This window comes from Ambystoma mexicanum, unplaced genomic scaffold (genome assembly GCF_040938575.1).
Source record: "Ambystoma mexicanum isolate Mex_15411 unplaced genomic scaffold, UKY_AmexF1_1 Mex_scaf31, whole genome shotgun sequence".
NCBI classification, from domain to species: domain Eukaryota; kingdom Metazoa; phylum Chordata; class Amphibia; order Caudata; family Ambystomatidae; genus Ambystoma; species Ambystoma mexicanum.
In genome coordinates, this window is record NW_027182446.1 from 2082484 (window position 1) to 2108249 (window position 25766).

At 48.1% G+C, this 25766-nt stretch overlaps 1 protein-coding gene and 1 pseudogene across 1 annotated transcript in view; one reads left to right on the top strand and one right to left on the bottom strand.

The window, feature by feature from the left end:
* LOC138557996 (zinc finger protein 268-like) overlaps positions 1–11273 on the bottom strand; it is a 145636-nt pseudogene extending 134363 nt beyond the window's left edge.
* LOC138557994 (zinc finger protein 84-like) overlaps positions 1–25766 on the top strand; it is a 343267-nt gene that overhangs the window by 234471 nt on the left and 83030 nt on the right. The window lies entirely within an intron of this gene.

Here is a 25766-nt window from a genome sequence, read left to right on the forward strand (position 1 = left end):
CAGTACATAAGTGTTTCTAGGTAGAAAAAAAGACAAGGAAGGGAGGACAAAACAACAATCTTACTAGGCCTTGTGCCATTCAGAATACCCAAGTGCAGGGGGAAGGGAGTGGGAGAAATACCAAGGGGGGTTGGGGGAGCAAGCGGGGGGGGGGGTGCAAGTAACTAGTAAGTGCTGCCTGGAAGTGGCTCATATGTGCAGGAGTCAGGGGAATGTAGGGTTGCAGATAAAGTCCCTTAAGTGGCCAGGAAGCCGGGGGCAGTGCAGGGGCAACTGGTCATGCTGGACCTGTAATTTCAGAGGGTGACCAGGTAGCCAGTATGCGCAGCAGTCAGGGACATCAGCAAGGGAGAGGTAGAGAGAAAGCGTAAGTGAAAAGGAAAGTCTTGACTTGCTGACGGAACCTTAGGTAGTCATGCTTAAGTTTGAGAGAGGCAGGCAGGCTGTACCAGAGGGAGGCCCTGCCGAGGACAGAGATCTACCCCCAACTCTCTGCTTGGAGAAGCGTCTGACCCTCAGAGTTGGAGGTGGATGAGCATAGGGCTCAAGAGGAAGATGTTTAGGAAGAGAACGTTGGATGCAGTGTGGTCCCTGGCCCCAGAAAGCCTTGTGGATGATGTCGAGAGTCTTGAACTTGATGCTTCCCGCCATAGAGAGACAGTGGAGAGATTTCAGGGCTGGAGAGATATGATCCCTGGGCTTGAGGCCAAGGACAAGTCTTGCCGTCTTTTTCTGGATAAGCCCTAGACGCCCTCAAAGGATTTTTGGTGAATATACAAGTATGCCCAGGATAGAACTGGTGGCAGCAGTTACTTTTAAAGCATTTTTGACTCTTTTCTATGGTCCAAACTGCGTTTGGCCCATGACAGTGGCCAAATTGGCCATGCCACAAGGTCCTTTGTTCTGTCCTTTGGCCATCTTGTCCCTTTGCCTTCCCCAGGTCAAGCCGACCGGGGAAATTCCTTATTTGGTCACGCAGACCCCCACGCAAACCGAACCTTTGCGGGCTTCGGTATGACTTGTGTGTGTGTGACCAGGATGTGGGCTGGAGCTGTCTAGTTCCAACACACATCCTGTGTGCCAGGATGTCTGATATGACTGGGACCACCGTGGTCTGTGATTGGTCCATGTCTGGGATGGCTCAATGTGAGCAGATCTCTTATTGGTTTCTCTTCGTTTTGGCATGAAGGAGACTGTGGATAAGACAAGGCACTCTACACCCATTCCAGGTCAATCTTCTGAGTTTACACCAAACTTAGTAAAGGAGCCAAGTATCATGAACCGAAGAAGCAGATCCAGGGAACCGCTGGTGACCCCCCTGGAAGGTTTGGCACCCTGACCCTGCTGTTGTTCCATCAGAGCCCCTGTTTCTCATCAATCATAGCAGGGCTGGAAGGGTGTTTCGACCCTTTGGAGTAGTGGGACTAACTACTCTTGGCACCTCCTGCTTAACCTATAAGTAAGCCTTTTCGGAAGTGTTCATGGACCGGCCAGTGAACTGACCAGCTCGTATGAGACCTTTTCCCTGGAACCGCTGCTGTCTCAATTTTCCACTCGAGTCTTTGGGGACCGTAAAATAATGGTAGAAGGCACTCTCCTGCAGAGTTTCATACACCTAGCATTCCTAGGTCTGGAATTAGGAGAGTCCACCTGAACCCAAGCATACGCAGTTCCCATGTCTCCCCGCTGTGGTAACGATCTTTGTGGGTGCCTTGCTTCTGTGCCCCAAGACGAGCTGCCAGTGGAACTGGCCCGATCCCTTCACCAGAAGCGGAGAAATCACCACTGTAGCCGCCGCAGTCTGAGGTCCCGGAACGCAGCCCCTGAAAGCCACAGAGATGTTCAACTGCAGGTTTCGTGCCTGTGAACGAACATTGATTTGACTTGTGAAGTTTGGCCCAGAGTGCGCCGAGGATCAGTAAGTACTTGCAACCCTTACCGGTGGCCCCTGGTGCATGCATACTGCAAGATGTCCCCCAAGGGCCACTCTCCTTTGTGTAGGTAGCCTGTGCTACTAAACTATTCCTGATTCTTGGAAATCGCTCTGCCCTCTTGTGGAAACCCTCTTCAAATAGTGGGACTTTCTTTTTCATCACCTCACCTATCTTCCTGAGTCACTACAGCCCCTTGAAGAGACCCGTTTTGAACTTAACCGCACGATTGAGTGCTCCAGCACTGAATGTGCTTTTGAGTGAAAGACCCCACTCATCGTAGGGACTTAGACTGCTGTTAGGCAGAATCCTGTGCAGTTCCCTTAGGGAGCACTGCAAAAAGATTAAGACTACAGGTGTTGGCAGTAAACCCAATTGGTAGCAGTCCGCACCACCCAGATTTACCTGTTAGCTGTGGCTGAGCAGTCAGACTTCTCTCAAGATGAGTTAGGCAGTATATAGAGCATACACAATAGGTACAGAGATACAGTAGCACAAGCAAACACTGACCAGAGCTTTGATATAAAAGTATATAATTATTTATTTAAAAACACACTTGTAGAATACACTGGCACTAATATGGCAAGCAAGTTCAAAACACAGTCACTATTAGTGTATATACATCCCTAATTACTTGTTGAACAAGTCTTAGTTAAAACACCACTTATTTTCAGACAGAGGTGAGCGCTTAACTCAAGATGGCACTCCAACAAGTTATTTAAAAAGGGAGGGAAAAAGGCAGAATTATGAAAGCACAGACTATCAACACTTTTAACAGAACCACAGTAAGTCAGGAAAGGCAGAGTCTACTGGAGAGCAAGAAAGTTCATATGCCCGGCCCACTCTTAGAGAGAGCAAGACAAAATGCGCCCAAGATCACACAGTTGAGTGATGCTTTAAAAGACTTTGTAGATAGTTCAGAAATAGTTGGATCAGTTCAGAAAAAGTTAGTTAACAGGCCCCAGGCCAACCCATGTTAGAAAGGCCACGATTTACCGGTCACCTCGAACAGTCTGTTGCAAGGGAAGCCAGGCGGGACACAGTACCTGAAATGGTGAGAAGGCTCCAGCGGGGGCAGTTGTTCCTGGCAGCGGGTGCAAGTCGGTGTTTCGTCCAGAGGAAGAGAAGGTCTCGACGTAGAGGAAAGCTGGAGGTCGTTGCACTGCCAAGGAAGAAACCAGCCGCGGAGTTTCTCGGTTAAAAGGTAAAACCCTTTTATTGGCGGTAGTGGTAAAACGTGGTTATCCGGCTGCCGGGGTGCTTGGCACAGGCGAGTTGACCATGAGATGATCCGGGAAGGCGAAAAGAGGGTAAACTGGTTATCCCCACAAGTTCAAAGGAAGAAGACTCTCCGGAATGAAGATCTCCTCTGTCGTCGGGAAGTGGTGAGGCGGTTCAGCAGGGCTCCACCGGTGGTGTCGTCGTTGCAGGTCGGCTAAGCTTCTCCCTCTTCGGATTCTTTTGATCCTGTGGTGACTTCTGAAGTTCCAGTCCCCAAAGCCCTGCTTTTATGCAGAAAACCCCCATTCATTCAGCCTAGCTGTCAATCAAACATGCTAAGTGGTGAGCCGGGCGGCTCACCACTGGGCCAATCACACAAGAGTGCGACTTGAGTTGCCGAAGCAACACAGTCCAGGGTGCCTAAACCCCCCTCCCACACACCCTGTAGACCCAGACAGAGTGGCACCACTTTGGAGGGCTTCTGTGCAGAAGCCCGCCAAAAAGTGGAACAAAGGGCTCGACTTGGGTTGGAGTCACAGAAGTGAACACAAAGGCCATTATGGAACCAAGTTCTGGCAAAAAATACCGACCGGTGAATTCATATTAAATAAATAAACCGGCGGTATGTTCGAGGCTATACTAAATAGTGGTAGCCTCGAACAATGGGAAAATCCCATAGGAATATATTCGCGGTCGAATATAAAAAGTAGTATCCACTGCCACCAGCCAAAACTCGATCAGGGGGGACTGGACAGTGCCCCCTCGAACGACAGACCCAGGGGCAATCAAATTGCCCCTACCAGTACGTCCACAATATGATGGTTTGTACTGGTTCTGTTCACAATTTAGGACTAGAAAAGCAAATGGTGACTTTACATGCCCTGAGAGACAGTAGTCAGTCCCAGGGTATGGAGTCTATGTTTGGGGGTCACTATGACACCCCTGTGTTACTGTACGGAGGGTGCTGTGTAACACACATTCCAAAAACACATGAAGCCCTATGGAGAAAATACCCCATAGCCTATAAAACACATACAAAGTCATAGGAACACCTCAAATCATGTCTAAGAGTGGGAGTAAAAGAGTCTCATTCTTAGCAGGAGAAAAAAAAAATAAACCCCAAAAATCCAGCAAAGCTGCTGGGGGACTCAATAGGTTTGGGAAATTAGCCTTAACAGAGAATTCTCCCTAACAACTGCCTATTAGTTAGGGTTTGTGTTGTTGAAGGACTGCCTAAAGCATATTTACCCTGTATGACCCCTTTCTGTTGCATGTTGTGGATCTCTACGTGTGTAATATTCATTTAGGCCAATAGTTACTGTGTATTTGTTTCCGAATTTGTGTTTTGTTAATATTGCTGAGTTTTACTTAGGCCAATGGCGTTGAGGAGGGGATAAATGGGCTCCTTAAAAGTAAGATATCCAAACTGTGTACCACGTTGAAGAAAAGCTGGGTGCATGGTTTGCCGCTGGCACTCTTCAGTTCACGCACGCAGCCAAGCAAAGACCACAATTTGTCACCTCATGAAGAGGTTACTGGCCGACGTATGCATACTCCCATATCCCTGTAATAAGGGCTTCAGATGCACGTAGGGCAGCAGCGGTGCTAGGCGATGAGTTCAAGTAGTATTTGACCACACTAGCGCCATTAAATGTCTCCTGACAGATTGCACCCCCCAGGATTGTGACGACAGACACTGGATGTCTAGACTACTACAGTGACAGATCCCGAGCATATGACCACACAACCACTGCTGCCTGGGGACCTCCTATTCGTCCACTATCTTGTGCGCAGGTGGAATAACCCTTGGTTTCCAGGGCCCTTACGAGGTAGTGTTTTGTAATCCCGTTGCTGTGAAAGTCAAGGGATTGTGCTACTAGGTCCGCCTCTCTGACGTTCATAGGGCACCTTTAGAGAGTTCACTGTTACATCAGTTATCTTAAAACGAGGGGCAGCAGCACCTGTACTCAGTCTAACTTACCAGCCTGTCCAGGGGCGATACGTATGACGTTTCTAAGAAGTCTCACTACCAGCTGCACCTCCTCAAAGGTATTCTTCTTTTCCTCTCCTTCCCCCAGAAGCTCACTGTCTCCAGAACTCTGGTACTCTCCAGGCTGGGCTGCTGCAACAGCCTCTTTCTAAATCTGCCTGCCTCTACTCTCCGCCCTCTGCAACTTGTCCAGAACAGGACTGAGAGACTTATCCTTGGCCTCAATCCCAGGGATCGTATCTTTCCAGGACTGAAATCTCTGCACTGGCTCCCATTAGCTGCGAGGATTACGTTCAAAACGCTCTGCATTGTGCACAAGGCCGCCTGGGGCCTCAATACCTTCAACTCTCTCTTCCTAAATATCTTCCTTCTCGAGCTCTTCACTCATCCGCCTCCAACTCCCTCAGGGTCAGTCGCTTCTCCAAGCAACGAGTTGGTGGTAGATATCTTTCTTCGGCTGGGGCCTCCCTCTGGAACAGCCTCCATGCCTCACTGAAACTTGAGGAGAACCATCTCCAGTTTCCGGAAGCACCTCAAAACCTTTTTCTTTGCTTCTGCTTTTTCTCCCCCTCTCCCCTGGTGAATCCCTGGCTTAACTGCACTGGTTACCTGGCCACCCTCTGATCTCGGGCCCAGGTCCCCTCCACCGCCAGTCGCACACCTGCACTGCCTTCCTGGCAACCCCGCACTCGGCACGGTCTCTGTATCCCTACTGTCCCACTACCAGCACTTGACACCAGATGTCTGCACTTACCCTTGCACTTGCCACCAGCTGGCCATACTTACTTATTGTTATTCTATTATCCCCTCTACTGCACTTTTCCCTCCTACTCTCCCCTGCACTTTCCCCCTTTCCCCTTCCCATGCACTTGCGCGATCTGAATGACACTTGGCCTAGTAGGATCGCTGTCTGTCTTCCCTCTGCTCTCCCTCCCTTGCCTCGTCGCGTCTTGAAACAATTGTGTATAGGCGAGACAAGACATGAAAAGGATATATCTTTTGGGTTAGCCTTTTGTACTAGGAAAATATCACTTTTTCCTCAATGCTGTTGACCTAAGTGAACTCTAATGTCATTTCACTGACTAGTGATTAGCGCCATGCAATTATTTTGTACTTTGTGTCTTAGCAGAATACATAGCATATTTTTTGCTCCGAACTTTCTGTTCTTTTCTTATACATGAAAAATTGGATGCTACATCGTTGGACTTTGGCTGGTGAGCACCCCATTTACCATGGTAACATTTTATTTTTGACAAATTGGTATCACCATGTGTTCTCAATATTCAATACCAATATGCATTTTTGTGTGTTTTGTTCTGATGGGTCCTGGCCCCATCCCCCTTTTCCTCTCTTCAAACATGCTTTAAAATACTTCTCTATTTTCTTTTAATTTCTGTTTTATACGCATTTTGTGTTCATTATACTATGTGATTTTGGAATAATATTATCAACAGCTTTGTCTTGAATAGGACCCGTTGTAAAGGGTCGAAACACGTGTCAGCATTTCTGTTTCAGTGTTTCTTTATAAACTTTTGGACAAAGCACTCCGGCTGATGACTCTGTTGTTTAGTTCTAATTTGACCTTTGTCTCTCAGCAACGTCATTAATCAGATATATTTGTGTATCCACTAACTTGTAGTAAGGTTGCTCAACAAACTTAGGGTGACACTCTTCCTTGTGTTAGCATTATAAATGCCATATCATATCATATCAAGGTATGTCAGGAGGGTGTAGAACCTGCATCTTGGAGGAAATCGGCATTCGAGCCGGTCTTCAAAAAACGTACATTTACAGAACCCTCAAAGTACAGGCTGCTATCAATGCTCGACATAACAAGCAAAATGTTTACTTCCTTTTTACTCAACGAAACACAGAAATGGGCAGACTATCTACATAGCTGTTAGATACATTCCAAGCAGGGTTTAGACCTGGTTCTGGGGAGGTCCAGAACATAAGACTCATGGACAAGCTTTCAGTGCAAGCAACAAAGAAAGGCAGTCCTGGTGTGTAGGCAACTCTGGTAGATTTGAGCAGCATTTCACACCATAGACAAACTGTGGAGTAAGACGAGTGCTTAGGTTGCAATACTCGTATCACCTGACTTGCGAACCGTTCACAAACGGGTAAAAGCGGGCATGTGACGGTCCTTGATTCACCTTCCTTCAGAAGGGTGAGGGCTTCCTTTTCAATCACCTCATGTTGTGGCCACTCTAGTGGGTGGGCACGCAAGGGGAGTTTGGGTGTCATACTTCTGCACTCTATTCCATCCTTTCCAGATCTGGTGGTCCGTTCATTCAGCCCCTCCTGATTAAGGCTTTACCATCAATTACCTTGCTCCCCAGGTGATATGGAAAGAGAACAACCAACACTAGGTGTAACTAACAAGGTGTCTATTTAATTCACGTGTAGAACTCCACCCAACCACCCCCCATAGCAAAGGGTTGTGATCCACCATACAGGTCCAATAGTGACTTACCAATTGAGTTTAATAAGAAGGCACAGAGGAAGGGATTGACATCACATAATAGGTGTAGTTGTAGAGTGCACCCACACACTCACATGGATGTATTTTGGTGTTATAGACAGAAGGTAACAGATGTTCATTGTTACACAACTCAGTGGTACTCATTCAATTAATCTTGGGTGGATGAAGTGCTGGGTGGACCTGCAGGGATTCAAACCAGTGACTATGAGGTCACCCGCATGGACCCTTCTAGAGAATGCACTAGTGCACTGGGCCACAGACCTGGTCCCTAAACATGGATCTGGACACCACTTCCAGGAAGAGGCAGGAAGGAGGAATGGAGACAAGACAGGAGAGAAGGAGATATAAAGGGTCCAGGAAGAAAGGGTGGGAGACAGGTTATCTCAGAAGCATAGAACAACCTATGCAGAGAAACAAACTACAGCAGTTATTTACCTTTTGGCGCCTGTGCTTCTTACGCTTTGCAGAGTAGGGTGACACAATAATGTGTTTAGATCTAGAAACAGAAGACATTATGTTATTAAATACTACAAACCCAAGACATAATATAATGATATATAAACTAAACGTCCAAAGAGGAGCTGCTGTTCCACTCTCCCCACCCAGTAATGCATCCTCCACCCCATACACAAGACAGGATTAACTGGAGGTTTATGAAGAACAAGCAGAGACAACGTAACATTTGGCCAAAACAGATGATCACTTTCTCACCAAAAGAAGAGGTCGCCTGTCACTCACCTGCAGCCAATTATTCCCCAAAAGACATATTTCACATTTTAAAACGTAGCATTTGAGGTCCCAGGGAGACAAAAAGGAGCCCATCCACCCATGGCAGTTTCTAGTCCATGTGGTGCCCAGGGCGAAACACTACAATGCGCCCCCACGCTCGGCATACGTGCCACTCCCAAACTACACCCCACAGTTAAGTAACTCGCACCAAATGTCAATAAATCACTGCTATACAAATGAAACAGGTTTTATTACATTGCGAGTCAAGAACTTTGCAAAAACGCTAAATGCTAGTGTGGGGCCGTTTTTTTGCCCAAAGTGGGTCACTTACGTGAGTTACTTCACTATGCAACAGTAGTAGATTTGACCATTGTTGCTGAATAAATATTAAATCACAACGAGTCATTTGCAACTACGGGCCACGTTTTTATTGGTGCCCGAGCCAATTTTATGCCCCAGTCCGACCCTGGCGGCTGTCAAAAGTGAGCCATTGAGGTTGTATTCCCAGGGCAGGTCCGGGTGATGGGGAGCACCGTGTGCAAAAAAGTCATCATAGAAAAAGGATTGGGGGTAGGAGAGGGCGGGGCAGTAGCCTGGCCGGGCCCAGGCACCATTCAGCCGTCCCGGGGACCTCACAGGTGGGTGCTGCAAATGCCCATCTCTCAGCCCCTCGTACAGATGCACACTGCACAGCCCCATGTAGAGCTGCCCACTGCCTAACCCCCATTTACAGACACCCACTGCACAGCAACCGAACAAATGCACACTGCAGAGCCCCCATACAGATGCCCAGTGCACAGCACCCATGGAGATGCACACTGCATATTGCCTCCTTGCAGATGTCCACTTCATAAACCCTTTGCAGACATCCACTGCACAGAACCTGTACAGATGCACACTGCATAGCCCCCCCTTGCAGACGCCCACTGTGCAGACCCCTGTACAGATGCCCACTGCACAGATGCCCACTGCAAATTGCCCCCTCGCAGACACTGCAAATTGCCCCCTCGCAGACACCCACATGTAGAGCTGCCCACTGCATACCCCCCCTTGCAGAGGCCAACACCACAGTCCTCTGCACAGGTGCCCACTACACAGACCCCTGTACAGGCACCCACAGCACAGCCCGCTGTGTGAATGCCCATTTCACAGCACCAGTGGTGGAGAGGCTTACGGGAAACTCTGCGATTTCCCGGTGGGCCTCTGTACCATGGGCGACTTTTGAGTGGGATAAAGTCATAGGTTAACATAGGGCCACTTGGAAACACATTTCCGGGGCCACATTTGGTTCCATTGCACAGCACCCTGCACTGATGCCCACTACACGGTTCTTGTGTAGATGCCCATTACACCCCCACCCGTGCAGATGCCCACTACACGGCCCATGTGTAGAGGCACATTACACCCCCACCCCGTGCAGATGCCCATTGCACCCCCACCCCATGCAGATGCCCACTACATGGCCCTTGTGCAGATACCCATTGCACCCTCACCCTGTGCAGATGCCCACTACACGGCCCTTGTGTAGATGCCCATTACACCCCCACCCCGTGCAGATGCCCTTTACACCCCGCACTGTGCAGATGCCCACTACACGGCCCTTGTGCATATGCCCATTACACCCCGACCCCATGCAGATGCCCATTACAACCCCACCCCGTGCAGATGGCCAGTACACCCCCACCCCTGAAGATGCCCATTACACTTCCACCCAATGCAGATGCCCATTAAACCCCCACCCCGTGCAGATGGCCATTACACCCTCACCCCGTGCAGATGGCCTTTCTCAGTGCTTAAAGTGGGCCGGGGCCTGCTGGGGCCAGGCCCCGGCAGTCTCCAAAAAGTGGGACTGAGCCGGGGACCTGCCGGGGCCCCCCATCCCACACAACATTAGCGGGATGCGCCCGCCAGTTTAATTTCAGGCGAGCTGACAGAAGTGCCAGCCAGGCACAGCGTCGCTGAGGCTGGCTGCCACTTCTGTCAGTCTCTGTAACTTCCCTGATGACCCCTCATCTGAGGGGTCATCAGGGGAGTTACAGTTCCTTTGTTTGCCCTCGCCACGTCACTGACCCTCAGCGAACCTGCGGGCTCCATGATCTAATATGCAGATTAGATCACGTCACGGAGCCCGCGGGTTTGCAGAGGGTGAAAGGCGCCTCGGGCTCAGTGATCTATCTGCTCTGAGCAGAGATCACAGAGCCCGAAGCGCCTTTCTCCGTCGGCAAAGCTTTATAAAAGATGCCTTGAATTGTTTACGTTTCAAGCTGTCTTTTATAAACATAGAAATATTACTACGTTTATAAAAGGTGGCTTGAAAAGTGCACAAACCATAGTAAGGTAAGCACACAAGTGTGCGTAAATTACTATGGTTTGTGCACTTTTCAAGCCACCTTTTTATAAACATAGAAATACGTAACATTGGTATGTTTACAAGGCTTGAAAGGTACACACCCATAGTAGTATGCATACAAATATATAAATGCTCACATACATTTATATATTTGTTTGCGCACCTTACAATGATGTGTGCACGTTTTAGGCCACGCCCACAATGGAAGTCACGCCCCCAAATGAGATCCCCCCCCCCCTCTCAATTTCTTACCCAACTTAAAGCACTGGCCTTTTTAACACCCAGTGAGTGGGATCTGATGCTTGCATCGGGGAGTGGGAGGGGAACCCACAGATCGGTGCGTTGCTAGAGAATGACCCGTTATTAATTATACCTGCATGATGTATAGCGCTGCGACACAGCCGTGGCGCTCAAAGGCGCTGTAGAACCCTATGTAAGGTTACAGGGTCCCGCCCGGGCTGCACGTGTGTAAGAGGCAGCACCTCAGGGCAATATGAGCTCCGGCAAAACGGGGAATGACTGCAGATTGCCCAGAGCCCGGCCCCAAAACCAAAGAACAGATTGAGACACCGCTCACCAGAGCATGCGCAGTAGCGCACGCCTCCACTAGGGAACACACTACGCATGTTCAAAGGCCGAGAGCCAAGACACCCTTAACTCGTGCAGAGCACCGGGACAGATATCACAAAAGTATGCGCAGGGCAAGTGTGATGAACTGCGCATACGCACAACATGGAACACTTTGCGCGTGCTCTGGAACACTTTGCGCATGCTCAGTGATCGCGTGTTGTGGGAGACGCCCGGAAGACTTCACTAGAGCATGCGCAGCCATACCTGCCTAACCTCCAGCCGATTGGCTGCCAAAGACTGTTGCCGCTAGCCAATCGGGTGGAGGTGTGGGCGGGACCGGAAACGGTCCCTCAGGCATAATTTTCAATTGCCCCCTTACTTCTTCAGTCGGCTGTGGCCCCTGGGCGTGATGGAGCCACAGTGGAAAGGGGGGCGGGGGATGCACTAGTCACCCCCTGGGGGGGGGGGCTGCACTAGTCACCCCCTCACCCCACACAGGAAGACACAATGGCTGTGGCCACTGGGCGTGATGGAGCCACAGTGGAAAGGGGGGAGAAGGGGGATGCACTAGTCACCCCCTCCTAGGGTGACCAGACGTCCGGGTTTTCCCGGGACAGTCCGGGGAAATCACCCGACGTCCTGGGGTCCCGGGAGTTTTTTTAGTTTATAAACCCCGTCCGGGGTTTTGATTACGGACCTTTTTTTGCCGTTTTTTCTTGCCGGGACCCGATTTCGAAATCCCGAAATCGGGTCCGGTGCAACTTTTCCTGTGAGAATGGGGACGTGAAATGCTTTTCACGCCCCCATTTCCTCCCCCTTCCCCTCCCCGGCGCTCTCCTCCAATGAGAGGAGTTTGTCTCTTAGCACACCCCCTCCTTGACCCCTGCAACGGGCTGACGAAACAGAAGTAGGACTAAAGTCGAATGTGTATTTTCTTTAGTCCTACGTCTATTTCCATAGCCCGTCCGGGTTTTTTTTAAAGAAAATCTGGTCACCCTACCCTCACCCCACACAGGCAGGCACAATGGCTGTGGCCCCTGGGCGTGATGGAGCCACAGTGGAAATGGGGGCGGGGGATGCACTAGTCACCCCCTCGCCCCACACAGGCAGACACAATGGCTGTGGCCACTGGGCGTGATGGAGCCACAGTGGAAAGGGGGGCGGGGGATGCACTAGTCACCCCCTCACCCCACACAGGCAGGCACAATGACTGTGGCCACTGGGCGTGATGGAGCCACAGTGGAAAGGGGGGGCGGGGGAGTGCACTAGTCACCCCCTCGCCCCACACAGGCAGGCACAATGGCTGTGGCCACTGGGCGTGAGGAAGCCACAGTGGAAAGAGGGGTGGGGGGTGCACTAGTCACCCCCTCACCCCACACAGGCAGGCACAATGGCTGTGGCCCCTGGGCGTGATGGAGCCACAGTGGAAAGGGGGGAGAGGGGGGATGCACTAGTCACCCCCTCGCCCCACACAGGCAGGGCGCAGAAGGTTGTGCACATGATTAACGCCCCACAGAGTGCGACAGCAACTCCTGTTACCAGCTGGATCTGTACTCCGTTCTCCATGAAAACTACAGATGTACTAAGAGAATCCCCGAAAATGTCAGACGCTTCTAAAAACACATCTGCCCCGTTTCATAATTAGATTGTATTGCACAGCAACAGAGACTTCATCGTTTCTAAGGCCGTGCAAGTAATAGTTAATGAACTGTTCAGGATTTAGCTCAATGGCCATTTGAATTTCGTATTTGATGAACGTGCTGATGATTACTGATGATGCTGAGGACCAGAAGGTGTTAAGCTCACTATCGCCTCGCAAGTAGTGTAGCCACTTTTGGCTCCTTCTGAGACCAGAGCCACTGATGTCCATGTATCACGTGGGATCGTGCAGCTAGCAATAGCAAAGGCCACGGAGGGGTTGAGTGGGATATGATATGGCATTTATAACGCGCCTATACACAAGTGTTTCAATGTGCGACGAGGCAGGGAGGGGAAACAGAGGGAAGACAGACAACAATCTTAATAGGCCAAGCAGGGCCGGCCTTAAGGGCAGCAGCGCCCTGGGAGAATTAGCGCCCACCGCGCCCCCCTGGTTAACAGGGGGCGGGGTCAGGATGGGCAACTTTTTTTTTTTAACTTCCTCGCTCGGCGAGGACTTTAAATAGGTGCCGTTAGCACCCCATTGTCATTGAATGAGCCCGCTGCCATGGGTTCATTCAATGACAATGAGGCACCTGCCACACCTTCTACCACCACGCCAGCCCGGGGGAGCCCCTGAAAAACTCCCCCGAGCTGGCGTGGTGTGGGGCTAATGGTGCCTTTTCTTATAAAAAGTGCCCGCGTCGGAGGCGCGCATTTCAATGCACCCACCGCCGCGGGTAAATTTTACAGTAATAGGCCACCTGCCACGCCTTCTCCCACAACGCCCGAGCTGGTGTGGCGGGGGCAAAAGGCGCCCTGGGGGCCGTGGCGCCCCGGGCGGTCGCCCGGCGCGTCCCCCCCAGGGCCGGCTCTAAGGCCAAGTGACAATGAGATAGTGCAGGGGAGGGGGGAAAGTGGAAACTGCGGGGGGAGAGGACAGTGCAGTACATAGCATAGAATAATAAAATATGCAACACGTCTGTACCTCAGAAACCCAGGATTAAGTAACCATTTCAGAAAAAAGAATGCAGTATTAATGTGGTACATCATTAATTGTATTTATTGCATTCCACAGTCAAGGGAAAACTGGAAAAATGTTTCTAATGACAGCTGCAACAACCGAGTTTACATTTTTGACAGGTGGGCGGAGCTGTGTGCAAATGGGCGGAGTCTTGTGTGGCTGTGGGCGGGGCATAAACCTCAGGATTTTAGATTTTCAAATGTAGGCAGGTATGTGCGCAGCATAGGGCGAGAGGCATGCTCCGGGATACCAGCAGAGAGGGCCCAACGAATCAGCGAAGCATGCGCAGTAAAAGTATACTCAATATTCATGTTTTACGCAGATGCAATAAACACGCATTACCTCCACGTCCACTCTTCCTCGGCCCAGTACTTACCTCATGAGGCTCCTGCCTCCGGCACAGGACCTTCTTCTATTTCTTTAAATCCCTATAACTCCTCCCCCACAACCACGTCCCTCAGTTTAATTTCTCCTGCCTCCGGGAGGTTCAACTTTTTCTTACTGGTGCGGGGCACTGGGGAGCACTTATTGCTGGCCCCATGCGGGGCAGTGTGGTGCGGCCTTCAGCTCCCTCGGGTGCGGCGCTGCTCCTGGGTTCCCTGCAGGGCTTTGGGTCCCAGTTGAGCGGGATTGCCTCGCTCAGTTCTTTGCTGGGCTCCGGACCGCAGCGTGGGCATTGTGTCCCGGGTCCTGCTAGGCCCGGGGGAAGGTAAGGAGAGGGGAGAGGGCTCTGTGCTTGCTCTTTTTCCCCCTCTCCTGCTGGTATGGCTATCTTGGCATCCCATTCATGCCGGCTCCTTAGTGTGCCTTACGGAGGCTGGTGCCTCGCCCGGTTGTGTTTTGCAAGGTTGTAGGCTGGCACGAGGACATCACGGCTTGGGTCTTGCAAGGCCTGGGATGCGGTAAGGAGTTGGGGGCTTTGTGAATGTTTGTGCCCTGATTCTCCTGCCGTTGCGGCTGTGCAACGACATGCCTCCTGTTTGATGCAGCGTTGCCTAGGGATTGTTTTTTTTTTTTTCCCTCTTGGTTGGTGCCTTCTGGAGGGGTGCCCATTAGCTCGACAGGCCGTTTCCTCGTGCTCTGTGGACACATCTTTTCTGGGTGCATCTTTGAAGACGCTCTGACTGAGAAGTGGGGACGTTAAGAAATGATGGCAAGCACTTGGCAGTATGGGCTAGCCTTCCCTTTGTTGTGAGGCCTCTCTGCTTCTTGTCATGGGGTGATGGTGGCAGAGAGTCTTTGAAAGTGCGGGGGCTCTGTTCTGTCGCAGGCATGTCACATGCCGCCCACTCCTCAGACACACACATGACAAGGATGCATCGGATGTTAGCTGCATTCTCTGCGTGCAGCCTGTGAAAACGGCACAGATTTTGACACGTCTGCAAGCAAGAACCATTTAGAGCATGGGGCTACCAGCTACTTGATGCAGGGCTCAAGCCACCTCTCAGTCATGTGCTGTGTATACAGGTGGCGAGTTAGTGCTGTAGTTGGGTCTGTGCTAGCCATGGACACAGGCTCCTTGTCCTCTCCTCTGAACTGCGTGAGGGACGGACGAAGGAGATGAATTTCTTTTCCCTTGTCCGGCATGGAGTTATAGAAACTGCTAATGCATCATGGAAGTAACAGCCATGCAGGGGGTTCCCAGTGTCTCTTCTTTTGGGCCTAGGTCCTCCGGTGCTGACGTGTTGCTTTCACGCCTCCTCTCAGTCGCATGGAAGTAATATGGCAGATGGTGGCACATGTCTGTGCTTAAAGGGGTTCTGAGAGCCCCTGGTGCCGGTGGAGGGAGCTGTCCCTTCAGTGAGTTTTCCGGTATAGGCATACCCCAGGAATGGGGTTGTCTTTGGTGTCTGCTATCCGGGATGGATTGCATTGTCCTACTTTGTGACAGTATTCTGCCCATTGATGCCAGCCTGGTGGCTCCTCTGTCGGCTGAGGGGGGCATGGTCTGCTGGACTACTGGGCTGTCCTGTATCTTCCTTTTGATAGATCAGATCTTTTTGTGGGCTGACAAGCATGCTGTTATATTCAACATCCTGTGATTTTCCTCTGGTGCAAGTGCAGTGACTGGCAGTTTTCCCTGGCTCCTCATCTCTATCTGTGTGGCTTCTGGCCTGCCTGTGCCTGCGCACGATCAGGGGCGGTCCACCAGGGGTTTGGCAGCTTCCTGGGCCGATGCAAGGAGGGTTTCTCAGTAAGAGATTTGTATGGCTGCCGCCTGGGCTGGTCTAAGCACTTTCATCAACCGCTATGGGTTGAGTTTCTCCCACTCGGGGTTTGGTTCCTTTGGGGTTGGAGTTTTGTCTATGGGGATGTGAATTAAGAGTTATTGTGGGTGTGTGTTTTGCTGCAGTTTTTGGTTCTGTGTCTCATTGGGACCTTTTCCCCGTTGCGGCTTTGGTATACCTCATGAGGTAAGTACTGGGACGAGGAAGAGTGGACGTGGAGGTAATGCGCTGACTACTTACTGGTAATCTTCATTACTCCTAGTCATACTCTTCCCCGTCACAGTACTGATGACCCTCGTCACCCTCCCTGCGGGGAAGGTCACATGCTCTGGCTTGGTAATATGAAACTGAGTGACGTGGATGTGGGGAAGGAGTTATACGGATTTAAAGAAATAGAAGAAGGTCCTGTGTCGGTGACGCGGAAGAGTAGGATTAGGAGTAATGAAGATTACCCGTAAGTAATCAGAGCAGTGCCAAAACACTAGTCACTATAGCATGCGTAGAAAAGGGTGAGAGGAATGCTCCGGGATAACACTGGCACAGACGGCAGTGCACAAAACTGCATCAAATGTACCTGTGACCTCAAAAAACGCATTTACCATTATTTACAGGGCCCTTTTGCATTTGGAAGCATTACACCAATCGAGATAAAGGCATTTTTGGTAACATGTTTAGACAGGTCTTCTCAGCTGCAGGCAAGAGGACCTCCAAACATCATGCACACCCACACACCATTCCATTCGGAGACCGGCTTCCAGCCTCTTTAAGTTGATTCTGGGAATATACTCCTGGTTTCTCCGTTATAACTACAAGACTACGAGTCCCAGAATGCAGTTCAGTCATTTCACACTGGCATGCATATTGTTATGCGGACGTAAATAAAATGTGCAATGCCTCATATGATATGATGTGGCATTTATAACACACCTGTACACAAGTGTTTCTAGACACGACAAGACAAGGAGGTGGAAAGGGAGAACAAAATAACGATCTTACTAGCCCTTGTGTCATTCAGATCGCGCAAGTGCAGGGAAAAGCGAAGGGGAGAAGTGCCAAAGGAAGGGGCGAAGTGCCAGGGGAAGGGGAGAAGTGCAGATAACTCACAAGTGCAGCCAGCAGGTGGCTCATAATTGCAGAGAGGGTAAAGGGCAAAAACATTGTTGTCAAGTCAACCAAGCAGACATGGCACAGACTAGTATGCATTGTTAGTCTGGTATTTACTTTAGCGTAGATGCAGATTATGGGGCTTTTTAAAAAAAACCTCTTTATTTATAATTTTCAACATAGATTAACAAAAACAATTGAACTATACATAACACCAAAATTAGAACAAAATTCCGAGCAAATAACAACTGTTGCTATACAATCTACAAAATGACCTAGACCTAATTCCAAACATGAACCTGCGCACTAATTTGACATCAACAAACAATGAGGACATGACAAAACAAAGAACATGACAGACACCAGCACCCGCCCACCTTCATTAGTATTTGACAACAAAACAACTCCACTACACAATTCAATCTTTGGTCATCCATAAAGTTCAGTGAAACTTCCCCACAGTTCATCATAAAATGCTTCCTTATGTTGTTTATAATACATTGGGCCTCATTCCGAGGTTGGCGGTGAGGGGTTAACGGTGTCGGTGCCGTTAAACCTTACCATCGCATTACAAGGTCCTTTAGCGGGTCCCGCAAAGGGTGGCTGGTTTTACCAGGCGCCCTTAGTGGGAGCCGCTAAAGGACCAGCATGCTAACAACGGGCCCGTTGTTAGCATGGTCCCCATTCCCATTGAGCCCTATGGGGGCTTGAATGGGAATGGGGATGGGTTCCCTGAATGGGGAAATACTGAATCCCCCAAGGTTGGAATGGCCCGGTAATTCCCCATTCAGGGAACCCGGACCCGGCATGCAGTAAAGGGGTAGCCATGGTGCTAATACCACCATGGCTACTTCCAACCTCGTAATGACCCCATAGTCTTTTCATATCTTGATAAAACTTGTACATCTAAAATCCACTCTTCCACTGTGGGCTTCTTCCTGGTCTTCCAAACCTTTAATATCTGCTTAGTCGCCACCAACAAAGTTTTGCTAAATCCAACAAGATGTTACCCAACCAATATTATGACCACTTCTTGATAGTTGCAGGATGATTGCCAAGGGATTACGCGGATAAGTAATGTTCCAGATGTGGTAAATCCTATCAACAACATCTTTCCAAAAACTCAGCACTCTTTCACAACTCCACAACATATGCAGCAGACTACCCCTCTCCTTCCCACAACCCCAACACATGTCATTATTGATCATCCCCAGAGCACACATACGTGCAGGGCTCCAATATATTTTACCCAATATTCTTCGATGAATATAACGCAGTTGTAGATCCGCCTTAGCATTTATTGAGACTTTCCACACCCTTTCCCACTCTTCTAGTGTAAGATCTCTACCTAACTCTTCCGACCATGACAGCCGCAACTTTTCCCATGAATCCAACCATTTAGCATCATATTGCATAACTTTCAAGATATTTGACACTTTCTGAGATCCACTGGTCAGTACCTTGAAAACATCTGGTTTCTGTAAAAGTGCTGCATCCATCATCTCCCTCCTTCCAGTGATTAAATCAATCAATTGACTATGGGACTCATTACACGGAAGGCGGTAGGGTTTATCGGTACCGGTAAGGTTTTTTACCGGTAAGGTTTTACCAGCTGTTAAAGTAGGGTGCCGCAAAGGGACCTCAGTGCTAATTACGGTACCGCAATTTGCGGTACCGTAATTACCACCTTCCCCATTCCCATTATGCCCTATGGGGGCAAAATTGGGAATGGAGAAGGGCCTTGGTGAATGGGGAATTACCGGCCCCGCTCACCTTGGAGTAGGCCGTTAATTCCGCCATCCACCAAGGCAGACACGTTAAAATACCGGCGGCAGCCATGGCGCTAATAGCGCCATGGTTACCGCACAACGTGTAATGAGGCCCTATATCTTCTTAACTCTCTACGTTTCAACCCAAACCTCTCTACTAGACTCTCAAAGGCTATCTCCCCTTCATCTCTCCAGACATCCCCAATTGTCAAAATGCCTCTCCTTATCCAACTCCTCCAATGTAGTACTTTATTATTCATCAGTAGACCAGGATTATGCCAAAGAGAAGCTTCTTTATAAATGAATAATCCTTCCCCATTTCCTACAATCAACGAAGTCAATGCGTTTCTCGTTGCCAAGACTGTTTTTAAACCATGCACGTTCCCAGGTAACTGCCCAAAAGAAAACAGGCACTTAATGTCATATGGTGAAAATGGCTGCATCTCAATTTGCACCCACCACGGCACCTGATTCCGATCCCCACTGGAGTAGCTAGACAACTTTTTAAACAAGAACCCGTTATTATAATTCTGTAGTATCGGATACCCAAAACCTCAATTTTTGACACTCCTGATCATAATATATCGTGGTATTCTGGCCCTCTTCCCTAATCCACATAAAAAGTCTTGAAATAGCCTATCTATACGCCCAAGTGCACTTTTTGTAAAGAGTAGGGGCAACGATTGAATAATATACAAAATCTTGCAGCAGAAGCATTTTTATTGCATTGATTTTACTCCAAATGGTCAAATTTAGACACCCCCATTTCACAATATCCCTTCAAAGGACCTCAATGACCTTATCCACATTATAAGTCACTATCCTTTTAACATCTCAGACAATGGGGTCATTCCGAGTGTGGCGGTTAACGGTGCCAGTACAGGTGCTGGAGCTGTCAACCTCTTACCGCCACATTACGAGTTCTGCTCGCGGGACCTGCTAAGGCTGCCTGGTAAAGCCAGGCGTCCTTAGCGGGTCCCGCGAGCAGACCAGGGTGCTAACAACGGGCCCCTTATTAACGGGCCTGTTGTTAGCACCCTCCCCATTCCCATTGAGCCCTATGTGGGCTTGAATGGGAATGGGGATGGGTTCCTTGAATGAGGAATTACCGGGCCTCCAAGGTCAGAATGGCCCGGTAATTCCTCATTCAAGGAACCCGGACGAGGTATCCGGTATGGGAGTAGCCATGCTGCTAATAGCGGCATGCTTACCTCCATACTCGGAATGACCCCAATATAAATACCCAAGTACTTGACACACTCATTCTCCCACGTACATCTCCATCCTAACAATTGTTTGCATCCCGGTGAGATCTTCGTCGGGAATACTCTTGTGTTTTCCCTATTGATCATGTAACCCGATAACCTTCCTACCTCTTCAAAAACACTTCTCAAAATACATCCCCGTCTACAGGGTTATTCAAGATAACCACCACATCACCCACATATGCCAATACCTTGACTTCTCCATCTTCTACACTTAAGCCTCAAACACCCCCATGTTGTCATATATATGCTAACAGCGGTTCTAATACCAAATTAACCAACAAGGGTGACAAAGGACAGCCTTGCCGTGTACCTCTATTTAAAGAGAACACAGCTGAAAACCCCTCATTCACCCATACCTTTGCCGTTATGTCTGTTTGTAGTGCTTGAATGGCTTTAATGAAAAAGGGACCAAATCCCAATTTTGACAATGTGTAGTTTAAGAATCTCCAATTGACCCTATAAAAGGCCTTTTCGGCGTCTAAAAAAATCAATAAAATATCCTTAATCTCCGAATCTGGTAAACAAATTATATCTAATAGCGTTATTATATTATCATATCCATATCACCGTTTCATAAATCCTATCTGGGATCGCTCCACCAACCCTCTCATATATTTTTCCAATCTTATAGTAAGAAATTTGGTAAATATCTTTATGTCTACATTGAGCAAGGAAATAGGTCGGTAATTACAGCACTTAGTTGTATCCCTTCCAGGTGTCCGAAATACTGTAATGACTGCCTCCTTCATTGAATTGCATAACCTCCCCTCTTCTAGAATACGATTATATAATCTACACAATACCGGTGCTAACACTTCATCATACTCTTGATAAAACTCTACTGTTAAACCATCTATCCCTGGTGACTTTCCTTTTTTTAGTCCCTCAATTTCCGACATAACCTCCAAAATGGTGATTGGTGCTTCCATGAAATTTCTACCTTCTTCCGAAATTGTGGGGAGGGTAATTTTCTCGAAGAAGCTATCCAGTTCATCCATTTGTGGAGTAAGATCCTCAGCATACAAGTCAGCATAGAATGAACGGAAACATTCACCTATTATATCCTTCTTAACCACCATATTTCCATGTTCATCCTCAACCTTTTGAACATACATTCTTTCTGAATAATTTTTCAGCCTATTTGCCAACAGTTTACCTGCATGGTCCCCTCCTTCCCAATATCTTTGCATCGCGTAATGCATTCCTCTCTCAACACGCAAATTCACCTCCCTTTTCAAGGTTTCCTTAGTACTTACTATCTTAACCTTTACACTCTCATCTTTAGTCAACACATATTCTTTTTGAAGGTCCCCTAGTTCTTTTTCAAGTGGCCCTAATCTAGCCTCTCCTTCTTTCCGTACCCTGGCAGTCCAATTCATAAGTTCCCCTCTAACAGAAGCCTTAAAGGAGTCCCACACTATCACGCTGTCTGCCGTTCTACCATTCACCTTAAAGTAATCAGGTATACATTTTGTTAATGCCTTAGAGGCATCCCTATTTTCCAGCACAAATGATTTCAGCCACCATCTATAAGCTCCTCGCCTCTCTGAGAATAAAGCCAATTTAGTCTGTACCATTGAATGGTCTGAAATGTGCCGTTCCCCTATACTCACAGCCTGTACTTTCTCAATCAGTTTATCTGACATTAATATATAGTCAAGTCTAGAATACGAATTGTGTACTGGTGAGTAGAATGAAAACAACTTTTCTCCCCAGTGAAGATTCCTCCATACATCAACTAAATCATATACTTCCATACATTCTTTGAATTCTCTACTTGCTTTCTGCCCTGTAAAATGACAAGTTGAGCACCTATCCATTTTGGGGTCTATCACACAATTAAAATCACCACCTAAAATGACCAATTCACCTCCCATATCCCATAGCATCGCCTTCAGTGAATTGAAGAAACTCTCCCCTCCCGCACATGGACTGCCTACTGCCTTGTGACATACACTGGATTGGTGGTTAGGTTACCCAAGAGCCTAGGGCTTGGGCACAGCCTTGCTTTAGGGAGGTAAGGTAGACATTGGCAGATAGAAGGAATTTGTATGCAGGTACTCACAGATAGTTAATTGGTGGGCAGTTGTGGAGGCGACTATAATTTTTTGGTGAGTGCAGGCAGACTCCATTGGGGATGGTGGGGTGCATTGGAGAGAATATGAGGATATTTGCAGTCTTAGTGGTATGTTGTATTGTGCTTGCAAAATCTATACTGCCTTGTGTGCATGGGCGGGGCCCTTGGACATAAGAAGGAGGGCAGTGGTTGGAAGTAGGTAACAGAGCGTTGACTTGATTGGGTGCATTACTGAACCAATATGTGCCTATGGACAGAAAGGGTAAGTGCTGACAAGTTTCCATGAATGGGTGTATTGCTTTGAAGTGGGTGTGGCAAAGGAGTTGGCTTTTGCTAAGAAACCTGCAACGCAATGCTGCTATGTATGGGAGTACTGTGATACTGGTATGTGGATTGAAGACATATGTACTTTCACTTTGCCTTAGGTCATTTGCATACGTTATTATACGCTTACCTTGTGCCATACAATACATTTGTAAATATGTAAGTGCCGTAAGATCTGCACCTTTGCAGAATCAATGTGGAGGACATGGTTCAGGCCGTTAAGGGGAATTGGTGAGATAAGACATCATTTGTGTTAGGAGGGGTGTGGACGTGAACAGAGCTTCGGTTTAGGGAGTGCAGTAAGAAAGTGGGAAATGCAAGGATTGTTTTACTGCATAATGTTTGTGACATGTGGCACATGTACGCAGATACTAACACATACACCATTGTGGGGATGGGGAGTGTATTGCAGATGGTATGGGGATTGTTGTAATCAGTGTACCATGTTGTTTTGGCAGTGGCAAGCGCGTACTGCCATGTATGGATGGCTACGGGCGTTTGACGTAACAATGTGGACATTGTTCGGAAGTAGGTTGAAGACTGTTCACTTCTTTGGGTCAGTTATTACAATGATATGTAAGTCCAGTGTACACGGCTGGAAATAAGTATGTATCCTGTGGGTGCTCACTGTCACAGCATGGTTGTGGAGGAAATTTTGCAGGTGCCATACTAGTAGAGGTGGTCTGAAGTGACAGCACGTGAATATGGTGACCGTTATTGGCCTTGTTGCCATTCACATACTGAGATGACACAATTAATGTACAGTATGTTACACCTCTCATAATACCTTGTACGTTCAAAGAGAAGGAAGGCAGTGCGACATGACACGAGTTAATAAGTATTACACATGAAAACTATGGAGAATGTACAGTCCAACACACACACATTTGCAGCCGGCAACATTATGAACGCTGTTAAGTGGAGCTATATACAGGATGGCGGGCCTTCTGACTGTTACCTTTGTTTGGCATATTTGTTCAGATGGCGAAAGGAAGCCGGTGGAGCTTTAAGTGTATGCAGTTGTAATGTGTGCATCGCTTACGTTAGATATTTATGTGTGCCGCCTACACCATTGCAGCAGTCACTGGTTTTGGTGACTTCACTTGTGTATAGTCGTTCCTCACGGCGTGCACTCCAGGTATTTATTTTATGTGCGTGCCAAGCGTAGCACACTCTGTCATGTGAGCACCTAGCTCTGGAAAGGAACAACATAAACAAAAGCAAAAGCGGACATGCGCAGACAGAGTTCACGGTTCCAGATCATTCCATACTTTACTAACAATACAGTGAGTGGTTGGAAGTGCTTTATTTAGTAATACAGTGATTGTACGGGTTCACAGAAGAAAATGTGTTGGAACCGTTGGGACAAGATGATGTTTTAATGTATTGCGTTTTTACAAAAGTTGACAGTGGTAGCAAGTCTAGTTGGACACACGGCACAATATGTCAGTGAGTGTACAAAGAAAGTAATGCAATAAGAAACGTAATGGGGGTCACATCAGATTGCTTGGGAATGGAGGAGCTACTTTGGTAAGAAGCGCGTGAATGAAATGTGAGCTGTACATATCTGTGTGCAGGTTGACCGGTGCATGCACCTGTGTCCGTTGTAACGTATAGTACACTGAGGGTGCGTAGATGTAGTAATTGTGTGAAAGGGCATACAAAGGGGAGAACAGGGAATGTAGCATTGTACAAGTGCGTAGAAGGTGAGGTGCTTTAGTGTACGACTAGCGTTCCATGTTCATCGAGCCTTGTATGTCTGCATTTGGAGGGGGTGGGGAAGAATGGAAGCAAAGGTAAGTACAATGACTGCTGCAATTTACTGGGAATGGTGGAGACATGGCAGTGTATTAGTGTTTTTTTACTGCCATCACAAAGGTCCGTGCAATGTACGGAGAGAAAGTGAGCGGTAGAGCAAGTTTATAAATATGCATACTGAGGAGCACGTAAATAACTGTTAATCGTAATACACTTGTGATGTAAAGGTACATCATTTCGGCAAATTCCATGCTTCTATTGGGAGGGCGTGAAATTGCAGTGTACGGCGTATGAGATCATTGCAGAGTACCTTTGGGCACATGGAGAGAGGAACTGCAGTGCAAGTTATGACATTTCTTTTGCTAGACTTCTATACAATATCTGACCTTGAAGCTAAACATGCTTCCCCCTCCAGGCTGTTTTACAAAGGACATGTGTCCTGTTTAAGGAGAGGTATGATAGGTTTTGATTTCCGGAGATGATGCAGGAAAAAAAAGGAAGATATTAGCCGGGAACGTGTTTCGAGTGCAGCATTTATTTACGAATGTTGGTAGTGTCATTACGGTGAAGGTAGTGCAACGTACAAATAGATGTGATGGTGCTGTACAAATGGTCAAATGAATGCACAGATGGCAAAATACATTAAAGGTGCTTTTACGTTGGGTAAGGACTAGTTAGATGTGCACTGTGTTATGAGGCAACGGTGGGTAATGTGAGACTGTTTGCTGGTTGAGAACACGTGGGTGGGTTGTCAATAGTACACAGTTTGGTGTCGTACTGCATGACCTTTTTTGGGGCTACTGTTTAGGAAAGGAAAGCAGTTAGTGTGAACGTTTGTCTAACATTGTAAGGCTGTTATGGGCTGTAAATGGTGTTTTCTTTACACAAGAAAAAAGGGTAACAGAAGTTTAAAAAGTCAAGAAGGAAGGCAGTGGTTGCAATGTGGCTGGGGAGCTATGATGTATGCGCTGTAGTGAAATACATATCAATGACCTAATGGCCTACATGGTGGCAGTGTAAAGCAAGGAGGCACATGTTGCAGAAGTTAGGAGATTTACGGAAGATGTGTTGATGCATGCATGAAGTGGTATTGTTGTAATTGTGCAGATTGTAGGGTAGGTTACTGAGTGTTGTTATTCAGTGTGTGCACTTATGATAGGGTTAGGTGACCAGTGTACATAGGAAACAGGTTAGTATTTTGTGGAAGAAATAGTAGGCAATGTAAACTGCAGTGGCTAAGGAGTAGGTTGCTGTGTTATGTGTGTGGTTAGTCGTACGTGGATAGATGTTTGCATGTATA